General features: G+C 38.7%; 1 protein-coding gene across 2 annotated transcripts in view; it reads right to left on the minus strand.

Moving 5' to 3' along the window:
• LOC105507783 (chromosome unknown open reading frame, human C2orf88) overlaps nt 1–10,120 on the minus strand; it is a 121,386-nt gene extending 111,266 nt beyond the window's left edge. The window contains exons 1-3 of one of the 2 annotated variants that reach the window (XM_011936446.1): nt 9,848–10,120; nt 8,242–8,315; nt 2,414–2,497 (exon numbers count right to left, since the gene is read on the minus strand). The gene's annotated coding sequence lies outside the window, so the exon portion shown is untranslated. Of the gene's footprint in view, nt 1–2,413; nt 2,498–8,241; nt 8,316–8,563; nt 8,849–9,847 lie in introns of those variants that run through there. The other variant, XM_011936449.1, reaches the window with a different exon arrangement.
• Between the last annotated feature and the right edge of the window lie 810 nt (nt 10,121–10,930).

A 10,930-nucleotide genomic window follows, 5' to 3' on the forward strand; every position in this document is an offset into this window, starting at 1 on the left:
TTTTTTTCTGAGACACAGTCTCGCCCTGTTGCCCAGGCTGGAATGCAGTGGTATAATGTTGGCTCACTGCAACCTCTGCCTCCTGGGTTCAAGTGACTCTCCTGCCCCAGCCTCCCAAGTAGCTGGGATTACAGGTGTGTGCTACTACGTCCAGCTAATTTTTATAGTTTTAGTAGAGATGAGGTTTCACTATGTTGGTCAGGCTGGTCTTGAACTCTTAACCTCATGATTCTCCCGCCTTGGCCTCCCAAAGTGCTGGGATTATAGGCATGAGCCACCGCGCCCAGCCAGAAACTGGTTTCTTGAGATAGAACCTACTCCTGATGAAGATGCTGTGAACATTGTTGAAATAAAAGAAAGAATTTAGAACATTCCATAAACTTAATTGACAAAGCTGCAGCAGAGTTTGAGAAGATTGACTCCAATTTTGAAAGAAGTTCTATGGGTAAAATGAAAGAAGTTCGATGGGTAAAATGCTATCAGACAGCATTGCATGCTACAGAGAAATCTTTTGTGAATGGAAAAGTCAATCTATGTGACAAACTTCATTGTTTTCTCATTTCAAGAAATTGCCACAGATACTCCAGCCATCAGCAACTACCACCCTAATCAGTCAGCTGCCATCAATATCTAGGCAAGACCATCCACCAGCAAACTAATGCAGGAACAGAAAAACAAACACTGTATGTTCTCACTTGTAAGTGGGAGCTCATTGATGAGAACATATAGACACATCGGGGTAAACAACACACATTGGGGCCTGTTGCGGTAGGGGTTAGGGGGAGGGAGAGCATCAGGAAGATTAACTAATGGATGCTGGGCTTAATACCTAGGTGATGGGATGATCTGTGCAGCAAACCACCATGGCACACATTTACCTATATTAATAACCCTGCACATTCTGAACACGTACACCTGAACTTAAAAGTTGAAAAAATAAAATAAAATTTTGAGACTTGGAAATTTGAGAAGGGAATTGCTCTGGTTTGAGTGTCTGTGTCTCTCGCCAAAATGTACATTAAAACTTAATCCCAGTGTAATGGTATTAAGAGGTGGGGCCTTTAGGAAGTGACTGAACCACAAGGGTCCTATCCGCCTTCATGGATGGGACCCAAGTGAGTGAGTTGGGCTGTCTGTCGCCTTTCTGTCTTCTACCATGTGAGGATGCCATGAGAAGATGACATAGATGGAACAGGCCCTCACTAGATATTATACACAGCTACAGCAGAGCTTGAAAGGACTGACTCCTACTGGTGCCTTGATCTTGGATTTCCCAGCCTCGAGAACTGTGAGAAGATACGTTGTTTAAAAATAAATGATCCAATCTGTGATATTTCGTAATAGTAGCATACATGGACTAAAACGTCAATTATCGGGGAAGAAGAAAGGGAAGCAAAATCAAAGCAGAGTCAGTGATAGCATGAATTAGTTAACAGTAGCGAAACAAACCCAGCACCTTGCTCTCCAGGCCAACACACTGACAGGCAGCAGACTCCCTGAAATAGGGCTACATGACCTAGGCTTCATAACTGCTAAAGGTACAGGGAGACAGCAAGACCCCTAAAAAGAATGGCTGTGTGCTATGTTAATCAGAAGGCATCTGAATTCGTCTCATGAAGAGTTCATTCTATTTTGGCCAAAAGCATTTTGTCCATTTTATTCTAGTGCTATACACATAATAATCATTTCATTTACTGTGGTAACTTTGTAATGTACCAACATGGCTAGCCTGAACTAAATTCTCAAGTTTCCCTTTCCTGTATGTTTCTCTTGTTAGGTTGGGCCACAGGAGACTTCCGTGGGAGACATGGAGGGCAGACATGAAGTGGCAGCCATTTTGTAGCCCAACCATGTTGTCACTTATCTAGGAAGTATTAGAGGCCATGGACACTACCCAAACTGCCTCACCTTTTCCTAGACACTCCTTTAGCTTCTTTGACTCCTGAGACCAGGATAGGTGTTTAGCTACATGAAGAAAAGCCCAGCTTCTGTAGGCCACCCACACCACCAAGATCTAAGACAAGAACTGACGTGGTTTCAGTCTGTCCTGTGGGCTCCACCTTATTTATGCTTGTGGGGTCCAGCTTGTTCTTACTCTCCCCTTCTTTACATCTATCTTGCCTTCACACCTGCCTGCCTTGTAGACTTACAAGTTCCATCGTCAGATGTGAAGACAGCAGCCTTACAGAGACTCCCCAGTTACATAAGCTCAAATTATTGTGATAAATTCCTTTGTGTATACCATATATAACACACTACAAGACAATATAGAAATACACACATCCACTCTGCTCCTCTGATTGAATCCTGAGTTCCCACCATATTTGTTTCTGATTGTGTCAGTCCATTTGGGCTGCTATAACAAAGTACTATAGATTGTGTGGCTGATAAACAACAGAAATTTGTTTCTCACAGTTATGGAGCCTGGAAGTCCAAAACACAGTGCTAGGATGGTCAGGTTCTGGTGAGGGTCCTCTTCCAGGCTGCAGACTGCTGTCTTCTCATTGTGTTCACACACGGTAGAAAGAAACAAGACAGCTCTCTGGGGTGTCCATCATAAGGGCACTAATCCCCTTCGCGAGGTCACTCTCATGACCTAATCACCTCCCAAAAGTCCCACCTTCAAATACCATCACACCAGGGATTCGGATTTTGGCATATGAATTTTGGGAGGGACATAAACATTCACTCCATTGCACTGATATTACCAAAGATATTTTTCAATTTCTGTGATTTACAGCAATTATGTTTAGTACCTTTCATGGATCATTGTCCTGGTTATTTACTTTTTTTTTTTTCTGAGGACAGAGTCTCACTCTGTTGCCTGGGCTAGAGTGCAGCGGTGCGATCTCGGCTCACTGTAACCTCTGCCTCCCGGGTTCAAGGATTCTCCTGCCTCAGCCTCCCGAGTAGCTGGGATTACAAGCGTGGGCCACCACACCTGGCTAATTTTTGTATTTTTAGTAGACATGGGGTTTCACGGTTTCACCATGTTGGTCAGGCTGGTCTCGAACTCCTGACCTCAAGATCTGCCCACCTCGGCCTCCCAAAGTGCTGGGATTACCGGCATGAGCCACTGCGCCCAGCTTATTTACTCTTTCAATTTATTCCTCACTTTCTTTAATATTATTTTTCTTGTACCAGCAGAATTGGAATGATCCATATTCAGAAAAAGTAATCATTTGTTTCCTACTTAAAGTTATCTATAAAATGCCTGGCCCCACCTCTCCCGTATCATCCTTGCAAAAGCCTTGAAAGGATCATTCAAAATACATAACTCGGATATAATGCTAATGAGGAACCAACAATCTATAAATTATGAATAGTGACAGAAGGCAAGGCGGTGTTTGTGATTCAGCTCAATAGGCTTTGCTGGCAGGAAAACATCCTGTAATAAATCCTTTGATTGCTGAAAAACATGGTTCAAATAAAAAATCAAGTAATACTGCGTATCTAAACAGAAATATAAGAATAAACACTTGCAAACTTTGAACTCCACTCCCCTGACCTTTTTAAACAAAACTTAAGCTGCATGGAAAGAGTAAGGAATTTTGTAATAAATCAGGTGTGGGTCTCAATCACAGCATTTTGAGCTCTGTGACTTTAAGCCAGTGATTGAACTTTTCAGAAGCTGTGTTTTCTTACCTACAAAATGGCAGTAACAGTATCAGCCTCATAGGACTGGTGAAAAGATCAGAAATAATACACAAAATTCCTGGCACACTAAAGGCACTAAGGGAATGCTTTAAACAGCATGTTTCCCCTTTTGAAAAAAAACTTTAAAAATATTTCTCTGAAAATGATGTCCTAGAAAATCCCTACAAAAGGAGATATACTTTCCTGTTGCTCAAGCGCACTCATCTTGCTTTCCAGCCACAAGATTCCTATTTACCAAACCTTTCCCCAGTTGGTGGGAGGTCAAACTAAAGAAACCTAGGAGCTTACTCTGTCGCTGTGGAGAGGATAAACATTCTTGCAGGGATGTGGGGCCTTAGAAAATGCAAGGCTCTGGTCCTTAATAAAAGAGCTGCTTTTTTTTTTTTTTTTTTAGATTGGTATGACTAGATGTCCCAATTTTCTTTTTTATTTATTTATTTATTTATTTATTTATTTATTTTTATTATACTTTAAGTTCTAGGGTACATGTGCATAACGTGCAGGTTTGTTACATATGTATACTTGTGCCATGTTGGTGTGCTGCACCCATCAACTCGTCAGCACCCATCAATTCATCATTTATATCATGTATAACTCCCCAATGCAATCCCTCCCCCCTCCCCCCTCCCCATGATAGGCCCCAGTGTGTGATGTTCCCCTTCCCGAGTCCAAGTGACCTCATTGTTCAGTTCCCACCTATGAGTGAGAACATGCGGTGTTTGGTTTTCTCTTCTTGTGATAGTTTGCTAAGAATGATGGTTTCCAGCTGCATCCATGTCCCTACAAAGGACGCAAACTCATCCTTTTTTATGGCTGCATAGTATTCCATGGGGTATATGTGCCACATTTTCTTAATCCAGTCTGTCACAGATGGACATTTGGGTTGATTCCAAGTCTTTGCTATTGTGAATAGTGCTGCAATAAACATACGTGTGCATGTGTCTTTGTAGTAGAATAATTTATAATCCTTTGGGTATATACCCAGTAGTGGGATGGCTGGGTCATATGGTACATCTAGTTCTAGATCCTTGAGGAATTGCCATACTATTTTCCATAATGGCTGAACTAGTCTACAATCCCACCAACAGTGTAAAAGTGTTCCTATTTCTCCACATCCTCTCCAACACCTGTTGTTTCCTGATTTTTTAATGATTGCCATTCTAACTGGTGTGAGATGGTATCTCATTGTGGTTTTGATTTGCATTTCTCTGATGGCGAGTGATGATGAGCATTTTTTCATGTGTCTGTTGGCTGTATGAATGTCTTGAGAATTGTCTGTTCATATCCTTTCCCCACTTTTTGATGAGGTTGTTTGTTTTTTTCTTGTATATTTGTTTGAGTTCTTTGTAGATTCTGGATATTAGCCCTTTGTCAGATGAGTAGATTGCAAAAATTTTCTCCCATTCTGTAGGTTGCCTGTTCACTCTGATGGTAGTTCCTTTGCTGTGCAGAAGCTCTTTAGTTTAATTAGATCCCATTTGTCAATTTTGGCTTTTGTTGCCATTGCTTTTGGTGTTTTAGACATGAAGTCCTTGCCCATGCCTATGTCCTGAATGGTACTACCTAGATTTTCTTCTAGGGTTTTGCAACAGCACCACGTGCTTGGTCACAAGACAGATGAAGACAAATAGAGGGTAGGTCCTTCTTGGCCTAAGTTGGTGAGTAGACTGCTATCATCTCTGACTGCTGCTAGCCATGTTTCTACCTTCCTGATTGTGGTCAAGCTACCAACGCAAGAAATTCCCAAACTGAAAATATACTGACAGCTGTGTTTGGAATCTATTAACAACCTTTCAACAATTACACACAGGGGCAAATTTGACCTTGACTTTGCAGAATTCATAGTCCCAAAAGACTGAATGAAAGTGAAGAGATCACATAAATAAAAATAATCCAAAATGAAATGAAATTACAGATGAAGAAGGGGAAATACGAAAGCAAAATATTATCCTATTAGAGACAATAGTTTAAAATTTTATGAGGCCAAGAGTACGAATCTTTACTCTATAACCTTAAACAAAACTCTGTTTTCCTCTACTTCTGCTATAAGTCATCCAACAATGTTTATTTTCTGATTCTTGTCTTATACATTACTGTTTTAGTTTAGTATTTAATTACTTTTTTTTTTGAGACAGAGTCTTGCTCTGTCGCCCAGGCTGGAGTGCAGTGGCACAATCTTGGCTCACTGCAACCGCCACCTCCCAGGTTCAATTGATTCTCCTGCCTCAGCCTACCAAGTAGCTGGGATTACAGAAATCCACCACCACTCGCGGCTAATTTTTGTACTTTTTTTTAGTAGAGACAGTGTATCACCATGTCCCAAGCTGGTCTCAACCTCCCTGACCTCAGGTGATCTACCTGCCTTGGCCTCGCAAAGTGCTGGGATTATAGGCGTGAGCCACCATGCCCGGCCTTAATTACTTTTTTAAATGTAAGCATTCATCTAGTGCCCTGATACTTATACCTATACTAACCATATACTTTCTACCTATAGTTTGAAGTTTCTTCAAATGTGTGGTCTAGAAAAGCATCATCTTCATGAATACAAAGTATTATATTCCTGAAAAAGAAAAATTTACAACAGAGTATTTCTGGTACTTTCCTTTTCCTCTGCTTCTAGCAATAGACTCGCTGTAAGTAAAACTCATCACAGAATTTAGAATTAGTCAGTAGAACTCTGGTTTTAGTACCTAGTCCTCTCCTTTGATCTGGTATAAAATTATCCTCACAAGAAGGGAATAATATTTTTCACAGATCAGACCAACAATGATTTCTTAAAAGGCTATTATTCTGGACTGGCAAGGATTTGGGGGAAACAGGTGCTTTTGAATACTTCTGTTAGACTTCTAAATCTTTCTGAATGATAATTTGGAAATTTGACTCAGATTCTTAAAAATATATGTATTAAAATGTGTATGTTTTTAAATAATACATATACATGTTGTTTTGAGGTGGACAGGTCTATGCAAACCTACCCCAAAAAGTCCAAGGAAGCAGAGAGGCCAAAGAAAGAGGCTGACACTCCAGTTTCTCAGAAAGAAACATTTGATAGAGACTTAGGAACAGAAGCCATGCCTGTGTCTCAGGAGTGGAGAGAGAAAATGGTGGATCCCTGTGCCCTTAGCCCTGAGACCCAGGACTTACAGAACATAAGGTAATGGTAGGTATGATTCAGAAGGAATGTGTAGGACAACTGATGTATAATATCAAGGTTGTTTTGACCTAAGGGCAGGATTTACAGGAAGTACATTCTCTTACACAAGGAACAATCAATAAACTGGAAATCTTAGAGGCCTTCTTGGAACTGGAGTTAATCAGCAGTCAACATGGCAAATTAGCATCCAGATAATGTTGCTTTAGCCTCCACACACGTATTTACAAAAATATTTGCCATCAAGTATGTGTTTTGAATTTTATTATAACAAACATTTGAAACAATCTAAGTGTCCTACTGTAGGATATTAATGAAATAAATTGCCATATATTAACATGACATAATACAATATAGTATAGTCATGTTTAATGATAATACAGTCATTAAAATATGTAAAAATATTTAATTTCTGAGGAAGATACTGTAGTCAGTCAATTTTAGTTTACTTACTGAGTAGATAAACAAAAATATTAATATCAATTATTCCTGAATAAAGGAATTATGAGTGATTTTTAGTTTTGGCTTTGTGTTTTCTATATTTTATAAATTTTCTGTGATGAATATGTATTACTTTGTAATCATATTATTTCAAGTACTAAAAACTATTTTAGAAACCAAGAATTTTAAGTCCACTTACATTTTCTGTGTTTATAATTAGAATCCTAAAATTTTGTAGTTGAAAGAGATCACAGGGATATTCTGGTACAAACTCAAGATTAAAAGTTTGGCCTCTGGAAATTTAAGACATAATTTACACAATCAATTAGGCTTTGTAATCAATAAAGTAAATTACATGGCCTCTTCAGTTCTTAAAATGGTTCTATTTGGGCTACTTGTGTGTGTTCTTTTTTAATAAAAAGAGGATAAACTCTACTAATTTGATACAAATAAATTATTTTACTTTAAGAAACATAGGAAACAGTTCTTTACTTTCAAAAGTAGGTCACTCTTGCAGCATATTTTAGTATAGCTTGAATAAATTCCTTTCAATTATTATCAAAGTACCTTAGTGTTAGAATTCCTGTGAGATAGCAGACTTTCTGAAATAAATTTGTATATGTCAAACTGAAAATTTCTATAATAATATTTTTTCAGTCTTTTAGAATTAAATTTAAAATGAGTTTCTGTTTCAGTCCCTGAATGTAGACATGCGCCACTGACGCGCTGACAAGTTATCTGATTTACATGGCATTAAAAAGTTTCTTTTTAAAGGCAGTACATTGTTGAACTTTATAGGCATTTCCTATTCTTAGAAATATTAAGCAAAGTGTCAATTGGTAAACAGTAAACTTCAGTTCTCAAATTGTGTGGATGGTTCTTCTATTAATGTGTTAGCAACTATACGGTAAAAATATCAAAGTTTTTTTTATAAGGTGTACGCATTCAAAACAAAGTTATTCATTTATTACAACAAAAATTTATGTTATTACCTACTATGTGCCAGGTATTGTGCTAGATGCCAGGATATATCTGTAATAAGCTAGAGTCCATGCCCTTCAGGAGCCTAGAGAATAGAGTGAATATTAAAAATAATCAGGCAATTAGACTACAGTACGTACGCTAAGTATAAGTAGTGTTATAAGAAAGTACTAGTGATAGGGGAGAAGCAGGACAGGGCATTGATAGAAACTATTTGAAGGACCTGTTCGACTCACACACTTTTCCCTGGGAGTCACCTTCTGCCTTTTATCAGAGCCTTCTCTGAACTATGTAACTCCATCTTTCACACATGATCAGGCAAGGGATATAAACCTTATGCAGGCTAGGACTCAAAGACACGTGATCAGTTAGCTATGGCAGATAGCTTGGTTATATAAAATCAAGACTGAGGTGGTTGTTTGAGGCTATACATAAGTAGAAAAAAGACTGTTCTGAAGAAGTTCTGTACTGTCTGGAGAGGAGAGGAGACTCAATCCTCTTGGGAAGAATCTGCTTTGATGGTATCTCACTAATGTGCCTGGCAAATTGGTGCTGGCTATTGACAGGAGGCCTCAGATCTTCTCCATGGCACTGCTTGAGGCACGGCAGCTGGCTCTCAGTGAGCAATCCGAGAGACCAAGGCAGAAGCTGCAATGCCCTTTATCACCTAGTCTCAGCAGTCATACACTATCACTCTCACTGTATTTGTCACCAGGCCATCCCCCACTTACTGTGAAAGGAGTGTATAGAAGGTTTTCCTCACTTGTTAACAACTGGAAATAAACCCAACTACCTGTCTAGATGAAGATTTTAACACAATAATATTGGAAATAGCAGCAGCAGCAGGAGTGCTGCTATTGAAAAGGGTAATATCAATCTCTCCCAAAGCAGCAGGCAGGTAGTTAGAAGGAGGAGAAGGGACAATGAGACTACATTTGCACAACATACACCTACAAAGAACTACTCTAGGTTAAGTAGTGTCATTTGGGGAAGGGGGCATATACACCAGGCCAAAGGACTAGAAACACTGCTCTTCATGGTGTAAGAAGTTAACTCTCCTTGACTCCTAGCACAATTGAATGACTGTTAGGTTTTGCATAGTATATGGAATTTGCGGAGGGCATTTGGGGCAGACTGAACCCCTTTGGAGTAGTCCTAAATTGAATCATAGTCCTAAAGAGTCCTAAGACTTAGGATATAAGCCTCAAGACTTATTCTTAAAACTTAGGACTCTGGGGAGTCCCATGGTTTTTTGGGAGTAACATTTTGCTGAATGTCTACCTTTGAGCATCAACAGTGATCCTCAAATTCCTTACGGTGTATGTACAGTCACTAAGTTTTTAGGGCAAAAACATAATATTGAAATTAGAACTGGCGTTGAAATCCTTACCCTGCTCTTGGATATATGAACTAGTCTATTCTGGTTTCATGTACATAGCAAGCTAACTGTGGAGGAGTAGAAGCAATTAAAAGAATTCTAGAATTTTCAAAAAGGGGTTCTAAAGGAGCTGAATACACTTTTCAGGTGTACATAGACTTTTTAAAACCCTTCAGGATAGGACTGAATTTTGTGTTTTGTTTTAATGTAATCTCATATATTTGAAGAAATATACTTACTCATCACAGTTCTCAGAAGCAAAAAATTGAACACAGCTAATCAAATAAAATACATTTTTCTGAAGGACCCCAGAGTCAAAGGAAGTAAATGATCTCCAATTTCAGAGTAAAAATAAATAAATAAATAAATAAACAAACAATAAACAAACAAACAAAAAGAATCGGAGAAGAACAACAACAAAACCTAGTTGAAATGGATAAGCTGAGTACATTTGAAGATCGATTTGGTTACATTTAGGTACAAAGAGAGTCTATGTAGTCTCAAATGGACAATCAAGACAAAGGGCAACTGTGATGTGCACACAGTCGACTACAACATGAAAGAGCATCGGACTTAAAGCTCGATGTGGCTGTAGTGACCCCTGCTGGAGCCTATCTTTTAATTTTTCAACTAAAAACCTAAGTCAGGGCTTTTATGAGGATAACTAAAATTTTCATAGAAAAACTGAATTTGAGAGTTGGAAGAACGCTTAGAGGACATTTAGCATAACTTCCTTACTTTGTAATTGATGAAACAGGCCTTTGGCCCAGAGAGGTTAAATGACTTGCTTTAGGTCACACAGCTGGGATTACCAGAATGTAAAGATGTCTGCTCAATTCTTGGGCCTGTTTCCATCAGGGCAGTTTTCTGTTACAACAAATAAAAGTATCTATAACACACAAAATGAGATGTCCAGGAAAAATCTCTTACATTGATTTTAAACTGTTCACTTGATCTAGTTAACTAAAACTCAATTTTGCTGAAGAGAGAATTTCTAATTGATATTAATATGACACTTTTTTTTTTCCTTTGGCCTTTGTGAGTTTATACAACTTTGAATCCAACTCAGATTTATTTTTGGAATGTTAAGTAGTTCTGTCCTTCACTAGGTTACCTATGTTCCACATCTCTATTTTAATCTTTTTGAAATATTTATTTGGATGTTCTTTTTACATCCTTTTCCATTCTTTGCCTCTAAAACTTGTTGATAATGTACTAAGCAAAAGGACAAAAAGGAAACAATGGTAAAGGACCTTACGCTGGGATTTTCTGGAAGGCCTGACTCTGATTCTTACCCTCTACTCAGAGCTCTGGGATCACCC

The sequence above is a fragment of the Colobus angolensis genome, unplaced genomic scaffold, assembly GCF_000951035.1.
Source record: "Colobus angolensis palliatus isolate OR3802 unplaced genomic scaffold, Cang.pa_1.0 Scaffold153, whole genome shotgun sequence".
Classification (NCBI taxonomy): Eukaryota; Metazoa; Chordata; class Mammalia; order Primates; family Cercopithecidae; genus Colobus; species Colobus angolensis.